Source organism: Ursus americanus, chromosome 3 (assembly GCF_024610735.1).
Source record: "Ursus americanus isolate L20-20 chromosome 3, mUrsAme1.1.p, whole genome shotgun sequence".
In the NCBI taxonomy this organism is placed as follows: Eukaryota; Metazoa; Chordata; class Mammalia; order Carnivora; family Ursidae; genus Ursus; species Ursus americanus.
In genome coordinates, this window is record NC_142129.1 from 34,072,413 (window position 1) to 34,091,346 (window position 18,934).

General features: G+C 39.3%; 2 protein-coding genes across 3 annotated transcripts in view; one reads left to right on the forward strand and one right to left on the reverse strand.

Moving 5' to 3' along the window:
- Positions 1-17,032, forward strand: part of LOC148110362 (uncharacterized) — a 296,218-nt gene extending 279,186 nt beyond the window's left edge. The window contains exons 12-13 of the transcript XR_015723895.1: positions 13,435-14,888; positions 16,268-17,032. The gene's annotated coding sequence lies outside the window, so the exon portion shown is untranslated. The remainder of the gene's footprint in view (positions 1-13,434; positions 14,889-16,267) is intronic.
- The window catches only part of MDFIC (MyoD family inhibitor domain containing), an 85,098-nt gene that overhangs the window by 35,481 nt on the left and 30,683 nt on the right, over positions 1-18,934 (reverse strand). The window lies entirely within an intron of this gene.

An 18,934-nucleotide genomic window follows, 5' to 3' on the forward strand; every position in this document is an offset into this window, starting at 1 on the left:
AGGGGAAAACCACCTTAACTTGACAATGGCCAGGCCTCCCGGATCTTATACATCTCTTTTTTTTTTAAGATTTTATTTATTTATTCGACAGAGATAGAGACAGCCAGCAAGAGAGGGAACACAAGCAGGGGGAGCGGGAGAGGAAGAAGCAGGCTCCCAGCGGAGGAGCCTGATGTGGGGCTGGATCCCATAACGCCGGGATCACGCCCTGAGTCGAAGGCTGCCGCTTAACCGCTGTGCCACCCAGGCGCCCCTTATACATCTCCTCTTTAGCATAAGAAAGTTCTTTTGAAAACCTCCCTTCTTCCCTGCCCCCAACTCCCAAGTATGTAAGCAGCCGCACCTTACAACCTCGGTGCAGCAGCTCTTTCTGCCCATGGGTCCTATCCCCGTGCTTTAATAAGACCACCTTTTTTGCACCAAAGATGTCTCAAGAATTCTTTCTGGGCCATTGGCTCTGGACCGCACCCCACCAAACCTCACCACTATTCCAAAACTACATCACTAATACATTTTTTTTTCTATTTAAATCAGCCAAAATGGATTCTAGTTTTTGCAGCTTAAGAGTCCTGACTCCTCTCTCCCCAAAATGTTATTTGTTTACACTGGTTAAGTAATGAGATTATTAAAATCAACATTCACATTAATTGAGTAGCCCCTAAGCAAAGCTATCAATCATAGCACTTCAGCAAAAACAACAGAAAGAACAAAAACCACTCCTTGCCAAAATTTTACTATTTTATAATTTCCTGGAATTTCAAAATAAAAAACTGCTGTTTTAATTAGTCTTCTTTTCCATGTATGATTATGAACAGTTATGAAATGTAAATTAAATCTGAATACTAAGAATTCAATTTAGAAAAAGTATTGCATGCAAAGCTTAACAATTATACATGGCATTGACAATGTCTAAAAGGGCCTGATTATCTGTGATCTGGGGATTAGCCAAAACGGTACATATTTTTGACAAAGAAGACAGTTTGCATTTGAGTATGTGTTTAGCACACACTGTTTACTTCCATTCTTGTTCCATATTCTATGTCTCTTGAAGAAAAACATCTTAACTATCAAAACAGTCTACTCATGACTGTTTATATTTCAAGAAAAAAGACATTCATTTCTGTACTCTACAAACAAAAGCACCCTTCCCTACCAAATCTGTTACCATTAATACCTGATTTATTAAACTAACCTATGAACTCCTCATACAGTTTTTCAGTTCTTCAGTGATAAAGGAGAACTATTATCTGAAAATTAAATATTTGGGAATACCACAAAGTAATGGTGTGAAAATATATCAAAATACTTTGGTTTTCTCCTTACTCCTGATGAAAAAAAAAAAAAAAAAAAGGTTACTTCTCTGTTTAGCAGCTATATACGACCTTCTCATAACAAAAATGGACAAGGCACCTGCAAAAGGAAATCTATTTCTTATGGGTGTGCAGTCATCTGATCTAGAGATTAATCTCTGTTCCTGTAGCTTCTTGTATCAACTAGAATGACATCCTAATGACTGCTATTGAACACAGATAGTTATGCATATGTATTTAACGGGAAGCCAAAGAAGACAGTTAAACCTAATTTGGTGTTCTTTTCAGAGCACTTACCAGTAATCTCACCAAATAAATGCAATGTTTTGGGCCAGTTTTTCTCTGAAAAGAATATTTCAAGCAATCTGAGAGCTTGGTTCAATTGAAATGTCCAACTGACCAATGCTAAGGCTCCTTCTTATCAATCAAAAATGTGCTGTCATAGTCCATAATCCAAGGTAAATTTAAAATTACCATGTCATAGTTACACATTCTCAATAAATAAAAATAAAGGTGGTAAAAGACAACTATGTCTTGCCACCAAATTCTCAAACTGACAGATCTGACCTTTTTCTGCTATCAAAATTGACTATTTGCAAATTACTGGGTATGGCTGGAGTGGTATTCAAACATATCCTTAATGATTTATCTACATTTCAATCTTCAAAATGATATCTATTTCTGTTGGCAGATAAATGATAGTACATTCATTTTTGTTTCACTGTCACCTAATTATTTTCCTACAGTTTGTATTATGGTCAGGTAACAACCGAGTATTATTTCTTTACGCCGGATTTTTAACATTAACACAATTTCTTAGTTTTAGGATTTGGTCAGATACATGCAGTGTGTAAGTCAAATTAAAACTGGATAAACCCTAGATAGATTATCTATCTTAACATTTATTTTAACTTCACTGCTAATTTTTCATGGGTGTGACTTTAATCTTACGGTAAAATTATAAAAAAACCAAGTCGGAAACATGATTTTATTCTCAAATGAAGAACAAAAACATCTCACTGATTAAACCCCAACTACTTGGCTTTAAACAGATTTCTTTTCCTTATTGTGTAAAAGTTGTGTATGGCTTTAAAAAAAAAAAAGCACACTAATATGGGAACGACACAATGCTTCTTAAAACACAAGTGATGCCTAGGGACCCTCACTCTCCCTTTAATGATCCACTGCTCTCATTCAGCTGTCTTTCTTTTTTCAAATCTTTACATATGTGACAGCTCTCAAAAGTAGACCATAGACCATCTGGCATTTTCAGAGGTGTAACTTGTGCAAATTCAGCTCTATTGGGAGCGCACTGCTATCTTCTGCCTGCGTTATAAAGGGACAATAGAATGTAGAACTTATGAGTTGTTTTGAATAATTCATTTTTTTGCCTGTATATTCAAGAAATTTTACAAACTCTGCATTTTGTACTACATAATCACATGCGTTAAAGGTACAAAGAAACTTTTTGACACCTCTTTTCTACAGAAAGCTGGCATTTTGTTTGATACGTGAACATTCAGCATCTGTTATATCATTCTAAACAGGATGGGTGCTTCCACAAAAGACCCCATTTTAAACTTACTCTATATGAGCAAAAAAATGTATTCTTGATATTCAGTAACGAATGCAATACACATCAAAATTTCAAATACCCGTTATATGAACATTCAGCATCTTCAAACCTGGATAGCACTGGTCACCCGCTTACCGTATGTGTAAAGAATTTTTTTTTTTTTTTAAATCATGGCTCACACAATGCCGCATGATTGTAATTTTCATATCCGTGATGAATAGTTACAAATGTCTTAAGAAATACTGTGCTTTCTGGGTTCAAATGTTTTCAATCAGGAAGGAAACCAACAGAATTAAATCTAGTGATTTTCAATAAGAATAATAAATATGGGAGTAATGAATCAATAGCATGAACTTCTTTTGATAATTAAAAAAAAAAAAAAAAACAACAACCTGGGTGATAGTGTAGCCAGTAATAACTCCACTTGAAACCGCGGCTACTGGAGTGGCAATATAAAGCAACACTTTGTTATAGCCTATAATCTATTAGCATGTGCAAGTCATCTTCAGTCCCTGGTCTCTTTCACAAATCAGATTTAATAAAATTGCAAAAGAATTCTCATACCATGTACCCAGTTTAAATGGTGGTTGTACACATACAAAGAAAATTTAAATGCTTAGAATTTAAAACTGTAACGAAATTATCAAATAGAATACTGCCGGGGGATGACTTGGTATGAACGGAATTTACTCTTCACAGAGATAGTTACAGCTTTTACTGGGTGCACAGTATTACGCTACCCTGTGGCCACTCTGAGACAGAGACACACGCGCGCACACGCACACACACACACACACACACACACACTAAAATGGTAAGAGATTATATATACGAATAACACATGGTTTTATTATAAGTATGTATAACATGCAGCTTAAAAATCACTTCAAGATGCACTACTATGATAAAACAATATTTATTTGTTCTAATGTAAATTTAGGCTAAAATCAAGTAAAATAAACGTGCTAATGGCCAATTCTGTTCCTCAGCTTGATGCAAGCCTTCCTCGGTTTACCCTAGAAAGAGCCTGCACCCCAACACTTCCACAGTCTGGGAGCCCCTGGCGTTTTCTACCTGTTTCCTCGGTTCCCCTCCAAGGGCATATCTGAAAAATGTTATTTATCTCTTGAGCCTCTGAACTTCTTCATCACCTATTACGTCTTCATTTTATTTAATGTATATATTAACATGGTGAAATATATTTTGAAACTGTGACCTTTTGGGAACACTGATCACTTTGAGAATCCCAATCAAATTCTGTCTACATGACTCAGAACACACGGGATAGAGAGGACTGTCTTATGATGAAAGCGTTTTTAACAGAAGTCATCAGTAATCAGTGGCAGGGGTGGCAAAGACTTCTTCCCAAACAAAAGGATAAAACTTCAGAAGTTGTTTGGAGACTCAATCATTGTCTTCATTTGGTAAAGAACATTAAGAAAATACTTAAACATCTTTCAGCAGAGCCTGAAAAAGGGAGGACTGCTAGCTTTTCCCCAAAATCCATGCTCCCCTTTGTCCTGGGCTCTTGGCTAACCATTTCCCCAGTCTTCCTGGCAGTTCAGTTCAGTTCAGCCATGTATCCATGTTCACTCTGAGAGAATGAGCGCAGAAATTGTTTCTGCCACTTCCAAGCCTAGGCCTCAGCCTGGGGTGTGTCCTCTATACTTTCTTTCTTGCACTTGCCAGCAACCCAGCTTTGACCACAGCAGAGGGAAGTATCTTAGGCATGCTGGAGAAACCAAACAGAAGGAATCTGAGGGGCAGCAGGGAGGAGAGCCTCTCACTGACCTGGAATGCTCATCCTATACCATTCCATAAGAAAGAAACTTCTATTTAGCCATGGGATTAATGCTGGGACTGTTATAAAACACTAACAGCTCCTATCAAGTCCTGTGAACAACGATGCACATTATATACACTTACACGTGAACTGCCCCTAGCACATATGACCCAAAAGATGCCACATTTCACTAGAGAGAAAGCAACAGTACATTAGTAGCAGTACAAAGACCACCGCCAAATGCACAGCCTGTGGTTCTCTTAGAAGACAGCAGGTGAGCCTCACAATGTAGAAGCTGACCCTGACTGAGGGATAACCATGCACATGCCGTCCTGTAGGAAAAGGACCCCAGGATCGCCCCGCCATTCGAAGACAATTTGTATCTTCACCACGGCTGGCAGGAAATCTAGTAGTGACCAACCATCTCGTTTGGTCAGGACTAAGGGGAGGTGCTGGGATGCAGAACTTTTAGTTTTAAAACCAGGACAGTCCCAAGTGAATCAGGACAAGTTGGTCACCTTTCTATCAGGAGCAATTTGTGCACAATTGCTACCGTTTTCCTCCATCAGACACCAGCATCTGCAGATGGAGGGAAGGGCATAGGCTTTGAGCGAGATCCACCAGGGTTTGAATTCTAAAGTCAGGACTTCCCAGTTCTGTGAGCTTGAGAAATTACTTCATCCCCCTAGGCACCAGGGCCTTCACTGGTAAAATCAGAAAAAGGGACAGATCCTCATGGATCTCATGTATGGACAGGTTTAACACTTACCAGTTTCATACCATTGCTTTTCTCTTCCCTACAAAATTTTCCTGTCATTTCTTTCTGATTTACTCTTTGGCTTTTATTTTTTATTCTGTTACTAGGGGTTTTTGTTCCTCCCTATAAATCAACACAAAACCTTTTTAGAAATAAACAGGTTTCCAAAAAAAAAAAAATACACAAATGTGATCTTTCATTTTTCAGAAAAATAATGACCTGATTGAAAAATATACTAAAATATAAGGATTATGAAGAAAAATAATCAGCATTTTCTTTTAAGATTTGCACATTTTATTAAAAAGCCCCCAGCAGTAAACCAATGAACAACACAAAATTTTTATTATATTCCCTCCAACTGTAGCTTTTCTTGAATGCTTGCTTCTATTCCCAAATGAATGACAAATTCGGCCTGACTTCATGCCCACTCTTGCACGTCACAGTTTCTAGTTAACGTACATGGCTAATATGAGCCTACCCCTCCTACATTTGAGAACAGAATATTTTTCAGTTTAAGTTAGCAGGTTTCCTTATGGATTGTTATCTACCAGCTTTATTTTTATTTTAAAAGATCATATTGTCTTCTGATATAATCCCACAGTGAAGATGGGACCCCTGTTTGCTTATGGTATCCCTTTGTTCTCGGACTCAACAGGTATTTCCATCATTTGATTCAACTGATAAAGTGACCTCTGCTTATAGTTATTTATAACTGTATAATATATACCTAAATAAATGCATGTATATTTATATTTTATAGAAAATAAATAACTTAAGCAGCATTTTTAGATGACAGAAAACATAGGAATAAAAAGATAGCACAAAGTTACAATCTTCCAAACATCTATTTTACATACTGAAATTTTATTTTTTTTAAGTTATAAAAGGCATTTCTTTTGTTTTTTAAAAAAACAATTAGTGGGTGGGCAAGCAGAAGCCAGAAAAGTCCTACTGTTACTGTGTTAAGTTTTAACAAATAGCTTTCCTCTGGATTCTCAGAACAATAGGAAGACAAGTATCAGATAGCAACGACTCATATTTCAATCTTCAGACCATAAGTTAAATATTTCTTTGACCTTGCTGGCATTTTGCCACAGGTTTATAGGAAAAGCTTTAAAAAATTATTAATACCTGTTTTTGTAAGTAATCACTTTGAAAGCACCTGATTTTCACGATGGGATAGGACACATTCACAGATCTTAAACATGTCAGCAATATTTTAACAACATCAAACAACATATACTGCAGTAAAATTAGTGTAACAACTAAGGAAAGATTACACCAAACCCCCAAATATCTGAAACTTCGGAACTCATCCTGAGACTTTACATACTGATTACAGCTTTCAAGGACCACAAAGCATGGAAGACCTCTCATTACGAAGCACCCAGCACTCCAAGGTTTCAACTTGAGATACACGTTGACACACTTGGATAGACCCAGAACTGGCTTCTGATACAGGTCCTAGACCCAACCCTGCCTTGGGGAGCCTTTAGCCTTCCCCCACGGGACAAGAGCTCTCCAGTCAAGCAAGGATACAAGTTAAAAAAACTCGAAATCAACAACTGATCAAATATAAAAACCGGCATCAAGGTAGGCTGTTAAAACGTGCCATCACCTACGTAAAGCCAAGAATGGGGAGGATGAGGATCAATACATCCTAACACAGAAAATCAGTCGTCACTATGAACCGGTGGCAAAGGAGCTAGTTAAAATAAGGTGCCATCATGGGTAGTAAGGAGGGCACGTATTGCATGGAGCGCTGGGTGTTATATGCAAACAATGAATCATGGAACACTACATCAAAAACTAATGATGTACTGTATGCTAACATATAATAAAAAAAAAAATAAGGTGCCATCAGTTCTTGGAACATGGATCACATGCGTACTGAGGCTGGAGCTTTGGGGTACGCTGCAGAAAACTCCTCATATATTAATATATTGGACTTCCTGTGGCTTTCAGTAGCTGCTACAAGAAAACAACAAACCCATTCTAACTGGCCGCGGTAAAAGCCAACTGGGGGGGAAAAAGAGAGCTATTCTTCCCTGCAAACAACACAGACAAAGCTAGCAACACGCAAATGAACTTGCTAGTGTGTAAATCCAAAAAGGTGCTCCCCTCTGCACAGACCAATTTCACAAGCCTTCCTTGCCTGAGCGCAGGCCTCAGTGATCAGAGCAAGGGCTGGATTTTGGCCTCCACGTGCCCTTGTGCAATTCACAGGCGAACAACCTAAGCAGCGGCCCTAGCGGCCAGTGAGGGGAGACCACTGAAGTTCGGATAGTCAGATACGGGAGCTGAAATTCAGCAGCCAAATTACGTGTTCGGTCAAAATTCAGTGTGCTGATGAGGTACACACCAGGCTGAAGGACGGACCGGGGAGGAGAGCGAGAACTGGGAAGCCTGAAACCGCAGACTCCGCCAGGTACCTCCCACACGCACTGCCCCGCAGGAGTTCACGTAACTCGTTCACAAGGGATACAGTCTGGGGAAGGAGCAGCCGCTGGGGTGAAGCCTCACCACCCACAGAAGTAATGCTAGTGACAGCAGGCTACTACACAGAGACAGATGGAGACCAGAGCTCAAAAAGAGAAGCGGCAAGTCAAGGGACCAGAGTCAAAGATCATTATGCAACACAACTTTTGATGCCAGTTACCAGAACACGAAGTCTTCCCCCACCTCCTCCCTAGAAAGGGTACGGATAAGCAATGAGCCCAGATGTTAAAGAAATTATATTGCTGGAAGAATCTCTAGCTTAGCAAATAAAGGCTTGTGACAGTTCCACCCTAAGGCAATCCCTGAATCTAAGTCCTTGTTAACAAACACAAAGAGAACTGCTAAGGCCCCTATAAGGGAATCCTCCCCGAAGCCCTTCTCAGTTGTGGCCACGAAGGACACCCGACAGGGGAAATCTTAGCAGAGAATCCTGGAGTAGCACATCCGCTGCCTGCAGAACCCAGGCCAAGGTAAGGGAGAAACTCAATGAAGAGATGCTTCTGTACTGCCCCCAACCAGGGGTATGGATATTCCCCAGGCCTGTACCATACTTGAGCCGTGACACCGCAGCCCTTCTATACTCCCTTCACCGTCACACGGCCGCACGTAAAACAGATGCTGCAAGATCATGAGGCGCTAACTCCAAATTTGACTGAGGTCACATTTCTGAACCATCTCAAAGGAGGAATGAAGATCACCCAGAGATCTGTGGAATAATGACATGACACCAGCTCTAGATGTGTCATCTGAACGGAACGTTGATTTGTCTCTCGTTAGGGAGAGGCTCAGTACATGTATGTTTGTTCAAAGGCTAATTGGATCTCATTAAGAATACTGTGAAATCATATGCACCGAAACAAAAGTGTCTGTGTGTACACACACAGAATAAATGTGTGGGGGCCAAGCAAGGACTGGACCACAGTGGACGCCTAACCTTGATCCATCCAACATCAGCCACTTTCTTCTGGTGTCAGCATAGCTATTCCTGAGAGCAGGACCTCAATTTACTAACAAGAACCCTTCAAAAAATAAAGTACTTTTAGCTACATACTTTTCGTACACAGAGCTTAACACCGGGCATTTACTGACTTGCCTTTGATTATATAGCGAGTGCCTTAAAGACAAGATTCCGTCATCTTAGAGTTCCATCAACCTTATCAGGCACACACCTGCTGACAAAGAACCTTGTACAATGTTCAGCACCCAGTGGACACCCAGTGAAAATTAACTGATGATGATGAATTATACTGGCTTTTAAGCTGTCACTTGATCCCAGTATATAACAACCTTCCTGAATAAATCAAGCAACAGTTTGGTATTCAATACCATTATAAACTTCATCCTTCACCTTCGTGAGTCTAGGGAATTGCTGTAAAAGCATAATATGAGGATGGTGGAGCTTCAGCAAGGATTCGAGAAATTCTCTCTGCTATAACAAGGGAATTAAAGATTCAGTTACAGATATCATACAATGTGTAGGGAAATGCATCAAAAATACTAGTTAAGTGACCTTCTTGAAAACAGCATTAAAAAGTCAGTACCAAATTATGTATCTGAAAGTTTTTCCCCCCTCCCTTTAATAAAAGTAAATCCAGCCTAATGTATAAGTAAAACTGGTATCTCTGAGGTTAGAGCAGTGGAAATGCAAATGAAGTTCCAGTTTGAAGATAGGGAATCAGGCAGAGGAAACGATGCACTGCTAACTGAACGTTTAAGAAGAAATTTATTTCTGGTAGCTTATACCAGGTAAATCAGAAAAAAAGTAAATTCCACTGTTATTCCCCTGAGCTTTAATATAGGTCATAACCCTCAAAGTTCACTGGTGGGTATTTGTTATTGGGATAGCTTTTCACTCTTCAATAAATTCCTTTAAGATACGGTCCGAGACGAGGAAACCTTTGTGTTTTAGTTCTAAGAATAGTTCTCATTACAGAGGATGCTCTCTCTGACATAATTTAAAGATTTAGGACTCCAAGCAAAGCTCTCAGAATTGACTCTAAGGCTGGGATGGTCCCAATGATCATGTCCAACCCCTATAGGAGATCCTGGAGCGCTTCCTCCCCCAGGAAGTAGTGAACGAGCTGCTCATCCCACATAACTGAAAACAATCTTCATAAAAAAGGGGGGGGGCAATAAAGTATATATGAATTTTAAATTCTTTCTTACATGTGAACAAAAGATCACAGCTTAAACGTAATGGAAAGGTTTCAATATGTGAACGAATAGGTAACAATAACATGATTTTCTCATTCTCATCTTGTCTTCTCCGAAGATGAAATCTCACCCCCGCTCCCCCCCTTTACAGGGCTACTTCAGATTTTTGGAGACTGATTTGGAGAATGTGAATTTTAGATTCTTGTCTCCATCAATGTATCAAGACAATTTTAACTTCTATGGGAATAAAATGTTACTCAAACATAAGCCCTGAGAAATGGCTTGCATACAGAGGAACAAATTCATTAACCACATTTAAAGATTAACAGGATTGAGACCATTTATAAAAAAATTCCTTTCTCTGATTTTGCCATTAAAACCCAGTAAATCCATCAAGGTACCTTTGGTGACAAACTCACTTCAATATATTATAAAATATTTGTTAAGTATATATACTACAGTGCCAGGCATTGTTCCAGGTAGAAGAGAGATGACAAAATTTACAAACACCTTGCCCTCACGAAGCTTACAAGATATTTATTATCTTGCATAACAAGAAATCCAAAGATAGGTTAGCTCTACTAATATTAATTTCCAGGTTCTATATTTTCACTGCCATCCTCGGCCTGTCAACTTTCCCATCTCACTGTTCTCCTCATAGTCACAAGAGTCTCTGAATCACCTCCAGACAGCACATCCAGACATGATGACAGCCCTTGAAAAAAGACACGCTCGCTCTTATTGTCTCTTTAAGAATACATTAAAAAAAAGTCCTTTTGTCCAGGAGATGTCCCTCAGGTTTCATTGGTGGACACTGGGTCACCTGCTAAAACTGAAGCCCCCTTCTCTCCCCACAGATCAACGCTTGTTTAAAGGACTGCCCTCTCTACCAAACTGGATGTACGCATTCATTCATTGGTTCATAGAGTCACTTACTGAGCATTTACTAAGTGCTGCATTCAAGGGCCAAGCACTTCTGACAACCTGCTCCAGCACCTGGAACAGTGGTCACTTAGAAAAACGAATGAAGCAATGACAGAAACAATAATGTTCATATTTAATAAGTACATATTTCTTACCTAGAAAAGTAAACAAGGAAATCAGAAGCATAAGAACTGCCTTTTCCCATACCTCCCTGATGTACTTTGACTTCTACTCACCCAGACGCCAACCCTACAGCCCTGTAACAACTAGCCCCCACACGCTGTGTTATCTATAATGCCACTTATTTTAGTTGTAATTCAGATGAAATGGGAAAAATTAGACTGTCTAATTTACTCTTCACCATAGACCTCATATTAATTTCATTAGCATTTAGGAGAACGTTGCTCTGTCTTCCAACAGTAGGTACAAACCCATAAATAATAACCAGAGCTGGTAAAAACCAACAACAGATCTCAGCACTTGAAGACAAAGAGTGGGTGGAAGTGCCCATTATATATAAAATTATGTTTTCTTTATCTGTTATGCTTTCTTTTACCAAATGCTTAAATGGCATTTCAACAAAGACCTGAAGGGAAAGACGCCTCACTGAGAGGAGTAATAGGGTTCCAGGCCCGTCTGACAACACGGGCAAAGTTCGGAGGCAGAACAGGCTCGGAGAATTTGCTGACCCAATGTTAAGCCCGTGTGGCTAGATAATACTCCCACAGTCCTTCGGACCATACATTTATTACCTACTTCAAATGATAAACATTAACAAATACATTAGAAAAATCATAGAATGTGCTTCCGTCAACAATTCCTGGCAATATTCTTCCAGATATTGTGCTTCTTTACCCTATAAGCCATTACTATAATAAATTATTCACTTATAAGACCACTCTCAGCGAAACTGACCAGAAGTTGACTTATGTATTTTACTGTGAATCAAGATCCTCCCAATAAAAGACTTCTTAGGAAGTTACAAAAAGGGGCCATCAACTGTATATAAATGTAAAATACAACCACAATTTGGAATATTAGGCAACATTCATAGAAATCTTATCCTTTAATTACTTTCCAAGAAAGAAACACATACATCCATTTCTCTGAAATGTACAAATCTATTTATATTGAAATTGTTCTGGGGCTAGAGAGACTAGCAGGAATTACTTGATGTTCTTTAATAGTAAAATGAATTGTTTTGAGAGACTCTTGCTACTGTTCTTAGGAATCTGCTCAGATTTTAGAAACAAGACCATCACTGATTTGTACTTATCTTCCTATATCATTCCAATTCCCCAAATCCGATTCCTTTACCCAAAATATAGTTCTCTAGCAGTAGCTCTCAACCTTTTTCCAACTCCACAGGGCTTATCAGAGCAACACACATCCTTTAGTAATATCTTGTGTGGGTTCAAATAACAAACTCCTCCAGTGATTCTCCCACCTCCTGGCCTGTGTGCAGCACTGGAGAATCCTAATTCTACTGCAGGAGCCCCAGATGGTAGCATGCCGACCAAGAGCAAATTTTTATCATGAAGGCAAACTCTTAGGGGAGAACAAAATGGGCAACTGGACAGTCAGTGGAATAAGTTTATCTACCTAGGGTCTTAAGAATTCCTATTAATTTCTAGCAATTATTTTCTATTAATATAGCCTTTCAAAGACAAATGCCATATAATTTCACTCATACGTGGAGTTTAAGAAACAAAACAAATGAGCAAAGAGAAAAAAAAAAAAGAGAGCAAAAGGCAAACCAAGAAATAGACTCTTAACTACAGAGAACAAACTGATGGTTACCAGAGGGCAGGAGAGTGGGGGGATGGGGGGAATAGGTGACGGGGATGAAGGAGGGCACTTGTAATGAGCGCTGGGTGATGTGTGGAAGCGCTGAGTCACTATACTGTACACCTGAAACCATTATTACACTGTATGCTAATTATCTGGAATTTAAATAAAAACTTTTTTAAAAAGAAAAAGTATATAGCCTTTCAAATCCCACGTTGTAGTTTACACATTACTAGTGGTAACTGTATATTCTCGTTGATAATCAAAGACCATTTTCAACAATTTGAGTCCTGCTTCTACCACAAAGTACTTGGGTCACTTTGGATGAATTGCTGACCTCTTCATGCTTCAGTCTGCCGGCTGAGATAAAACAAAACAAAAGACCCACAGAGGTTGAACACACGGATCTCTAAGGGATGTTCCCTAACTTTAATATTATGAGAATATATAGGCCCGTGATTCATTTTTAACACGTAGAAAAACCACATACATACGGTATACGATATATAGAAAACAAACTGGAAAATATGAATGTAAGCACCCACATTGTTAGGAACTTAAAATGCAGAATCTAACTCATCTAGATAATATCTACTAATATAATTATTCAAATGTCCAATTTTTTTTTCTTTTTTTTTTTTAGAGAAAGAAGTATGAGAGAGTGGAAGATATGACACATAAATAGAGCCATGCAATGGGAGCGAGGTTAACCGGAGGGAGTGACAGCTGTGACTGGGTACTTTGCTGCTCCCCTTCAGCCAACAATGACTAATTTAACCAGGTTCACTTAGCCGGATGTCAGGAGCTCTGGGCTGCTACTAGTGACAGTGGTAACCAGCGAGGGGGTAAAATTAAATCTCTTCCATTTTTTTGGTCTGATTTGGAAAACCAGTGACCAAAAGAGAGTATGAAAATCAGTATTTTCTCCACATGGTGTGTGATATCTGGCTCATGACCACCAGTCTTCAGGCGAAAGGAGGCTGAGAGGGTATCTGCGACTCGTCATTCAGGCAGCGGATGTGCACCGAGCACCCCGCAGTCAGTAGGCCCCTCACTCCCGCGCTGCTGTGCCAGGCCCTCCGGGTCTGGAGCCGCCCTGGTCTAAGTCCTCCAGAGCATCGCTCTCCTGTGTCTCGTGAAGGTCAGAGTGGGAATAATAAGGTTACTCACACTCAAGGGGCGGAAGAGACTGGATGGTCTAAGTCCTGCGTTCCCAATTTCATCCCAGATTCCAAGAGCCTTTGTGCCTCCCGAACTTGAACCTTTTGGGGGTAGTGCCCTATAGCGTCATGCTGACCCCCAGGTTTTGGCTAGTCAGTGCTATGAACCCGCTTCTTACTTCTCCATCTACTTTCTTTCAGAAAATGTTTAACATCTCTATCTCTGTCATTTCCTTGTCTGTTCTTGCTTTCCTTAAATTTATGTCTGTGTAAAATTATCATTAATTTACCATCATTTCAGTGGGAATTCCAAAGAGAATGGAATATCCATGTTCAATCTGCCATGTTGAACCAAACATGATTTTTAAAAACTATCAGAAAAAAAAAATATCAGGAAAAATTTTAAAGGAGCTAATTTAATGCTAAGAAAAATCAGAATTCTATTTATTAAGCACATAAGCCCATAAACCAGTGAATTGCTACTGACAGTGAACTTGGGTAGAAGCATCGTTTTCTCCTGAAAACACTACTACAGTGTGGGATATTACGAGGAGTCAAGGGCAAAACAGTATCCTTTTCCTAAAAAAAAAAATAATCTTTTGACTGAGGTATTTCATTACACTTAAAACTGAAAATGCATTTTAAAATAAAGAGGGGTGTCTTTGGTGCAGTGGCTCATGTCCTTAGACTTTTGCAGGTGGCTCTGACAATGTGTTTTAGGTTGTATTTTTTTTAGGATCATACAAAGAGGCCAAGCTGTGTGCACTTGACTCTCTCCTGCTCACTCCTGGGTAACCAAGGACAGAATCCAGAGACTCACACTCCACTTTCCTGGTTCTTTGCTTATCTGCATCTGCCCAAAAGTGGGTTAGGGAAGAGGCTCTGTTCTTTCCAAAGCGTAACTAAAAATGGTCCAGCACTTCTTCCTCTAACTCAGGTACTAGTTGTTTTTATCATAATGTATAACGAATTCCATGCAGAAACTTAAGAGTTAACAAAGAATTAACACAAGTTTTCATGGTTGCCTCCTCACTAACCTCATGAGGTTGTGAGGGAAGGCAATACCTCCCCTCCATCCATATTCTGAAGATGCAGAACGTGAAGTGACTTGGCCCAATGCCGCAAAGCTAATGAGTTTTAGGCAGGATTCGAATCCGAGTCCTAGGACTCCACATCTTACTTTCTCTACCTACACATGGTCTCTCTCTAAGCACCGGTGTTGCCCGCTGGCCCCTTAACAACATCTGACCAGGAACCTCCCTCCTGTCAAACACAGAGCTAGCTGACAACTCAAGCTTTGGGCCATTATTTCAATTTCACTTTTGCTCCAAATATGTTGTCTATTTGGAATATGGAAGTCAATCTAATTGGCTTGCCACATGTGTCCCCTCCCCGACCTGAAAACAAGCACCATGCTATGTTTGTATCTGTCGTCAGTGACACCTCCAGTTCTTCCCAAGTCTTCATACATAATCATTAACAGCATGAGAGATTCCAGCACCGAGTTTGCAAGGCAGGCTGAGTGGATTGCGTCAGGCCCGACTGGCGACTCTAGCTGTAGCAGCCTGCATACAGACTCATAAAAAAAATTAAGTTATCTGAATAATGAAACTTCTTTATGACATTTTCCAAGAGGCTGAGTTCTAATATTGTGTGCCGAAAACAAATAATAAAACAAAAACATAGGGCTCTGTTAAAGTTGAAGATAGATATGATAATGAGTCTCTCTCCCAAATAGACCATCCACAAATATTTTGCCATTTGTATTAACATGCGAAGAAGTGAAAATAGCACTGTACCTGCAATTAAAAGAGAAAACGACTGAAACCATCCCAAAATGATTTAACGTCATCCTTACCTTCCAGAAATGCTATTCTAGGACTATAAACCAGCCAACTTTTCAATTCATTGTAATTTAGTGTTTCGTACACGAAAATGGACACTAAAATCTGTCATTATTACTGACCAAGCTATAATCGTACCTACTCGGGCTGCCAGAGCTGTACATTCTGACTCTGGGAGCTTAGTTATCCCATTTTGGCTTTTTTCAGTCCAAGAAGTAGTGGTTGGGCTTTTGTTTGTTTGTTTTTGGTAAAAAAAAAAAAAAGAAAGAAAGAAAAGAAAAGAAAAAGAAAAAATTAAATGCAGAAAATGAACACTCCCACACATTTGTGCTTTTTGCACATAAAGTATGTACTCGGTGAACTGTTCCATTTAAATATTTTTACTTTAACACTGCAGATGTCATCAGAAAAACAAACTAAATTAAAGACTTCTCCCCAGTGAGTGTTCTAACAAACCCCTCATTTTCTTTAGGCTTCATGGAGACAAGGAATTGCTCACGAACGTGATGTTTATCAGAAGAAGCAAACCTGAGAAAGGGGATGAGCAAGGGGATGAATCCTTGGCTAAGTAATGGGCCCCATTTCTCAGGAAGAAAACTTTTGAACATATTTAAGATAATGACAATAACTGGACCGAAATCGGAGCACAAACGTCAAAGAGTTGTGCAAAAGATACAGTATTCTGTTTGTGTGTCTCAAACACTCAGGAGCAGACGGTAAACCGTGCCTGCGGAGGGCCTTATACGACGTACACCGTGTGTGCTGGAGCCTCTTTACTTAGTTTCCACGGTAAAACTGAAACCTTTGAAGGAACTCCCTCAAGGTGAGAACGAGGAGATAGGACTGCCCAGGAACAGTTTTGTTTGGAATATTTCTTCCTTGTAGCAAAACAGCTCCTTCCATTGAGTCAGTTTCTTCACTTTTACTAAACAGAAATCAATTTATTCCAAACTCTCTCCCTCCCCTCTTGCCTCAGAATGTATTTATTCCACAATTCCAAGTCTTCTTACTCTGTGAGCACTGAATTCTCTGGGGGTAGGTCCATGGTTCCAAGTTTTGTAAAAGGGTAACTGTTAATAACGAAATGACCAAGCTCTTTTAAATGCTGAAATATTGTGATACTGATTATTTTTATATAAGCAAATGATTATGACTGGTTTACAGGCGACAAACAATGGTTCCTGAAGTTGCACGGGACTAATGTGTTCCCAGCAGGCCTATAAATATTTGCTATTATTCTTCTTTAAGTAACTAGTTCCAAATGAGCAAACCATGAACTTTTATACATTAAGAATGGTGTAAAACTGCCCCTAATAAATCTTCTCCGTCTTATGCTATATTTCCATACCATTGAAAGAAATAGCTGATATTGCACAAAGTTTTGAAATGCACTGTTCTCCAAAGTATGTGCTTCATCAGCAATTTAACATCCACATCTCCCTCTCTAAAGGAACTGAAACTAATTATGTATTGTCCCAAATGCCCAGATACCACTGATATCATATGAATTCATATATTATTCAAAAAGCTGATCTTTTTTTTACTTATTAATATGACTCTTAGGTAAACTGTATCTCTATTATAAGGGACTTTGCTTTACTCCGAGAACAAACTCTAGCTGTAATAGTTTAGGAGATATTCTTTCCACTATATCCACAAACACTTGATTGGAAGCCTGCTTATTGCCGAGATTTTTAACTGAAAGAGATAGCTTATTCCCATCCGGGACAGAGTGTCAAGAGAAGATGAAAGCAGGCATTTGTAATTCCTCAGAAAAACAGGCAAAAGGGTTTTCAACCTTAAGAAATCCGACTCTTACATAACAGAAACCCTGATCTTGGGTTAATACATCAAGATTCCAAAGATAATCAAAATAATCCCTTCCGGTGACGTCAAGTTTTCGATCTTAAAGCCCTTTCAATGCGCTATCCAACCCCATCGTGCCACTTCATGAGGCCACGGGTGCAAACTGTAATAGTTCTTTTCCAATATCATAAAACTTAAAGTGCTGCACAGTGAAACTAAATGCACAAAACACTTTCTGAACAATGTAAACATCTCTCCAGAAAACAAAAGTCCTTCCCAAAAGGACTAAGGGCTAAAACAAGAGGCCAGTACCTGGGTTCTCCCAAACAGGCAGCCATGGCTATCAGTCCCTACGGTCATCAATCATCAATCACAACTGTAAGAAACCACTTTCAAAAAAAAAAAAAAAAAAAGTCTTTAAATAATCAAATAAAAAACTGTGCAATTTACTTTATAAGATCTTTTTGCTCTACGGCAATATATTCAATTGAATATCTCATCAGTTCTAAGTCTGAGTCGTACCTCAAAATTAATTGCGAAGCTCTCAGAAATTAAGGTTGTCCAGGCCCTACTCACATCTGATTCTAGGTTCTTTGTGTGGAGTGGGGCCTGGGCATCAGCATGTTTCTGAGCTAATGCAGAGCTGAGAACCATTGCTTTGAACAAAGGGACAGGACTATGGCATCATATTCCTGCCCCTGTAGCGTCAGCTTCGCTTATTCTGATTTCTTCTTGGCGCAGAAGGAAAATAAATATCTTCACACCGCAAAGAAGAATGGCAGATATCAAGATTCTCTATCTCTTGGAATGAGAACAAGTAAGTTCTCATGGAGGCAATGAGGAAATAGTTCTCAAAACTAAAGAAGCCTTTTTTCTATGATGCCAAGTATACAGTAAGCCCAGGAACTGTCTTGAATTTATCAGAACAAAGATAAAATTCCAAAGGAATATAGTACATTAAAATTTTCCTAACTTTTTTATGATCCAACACAAAGGCAGGATACGGTCACATCATTAATAGTGACAGATTGGCAATAATTTCCAACTGGGGAAATGGATTAGAATTTTCAGCTTGGAATTTATAATCTGGGAAAACTATCACCTCCCCTGTGACTTGAATGTAATCTCTAGGGGACCGTGACCACCACAAAGTCCCAACCCTTTCCCGACTCTTCCATTCCCCGTCTGAGAAGCAAGGCTGGAAATCACGGAGGAGCTGTGTGGCCCTGGGTACACTGCTTGACTTTTCTGAGCCCAGTCTCCTCTAGAGACAATAATACTTATTCCACCTGCCTGATAAAGTTGCTGATAGGCCAAGTGAGATCATCAATAT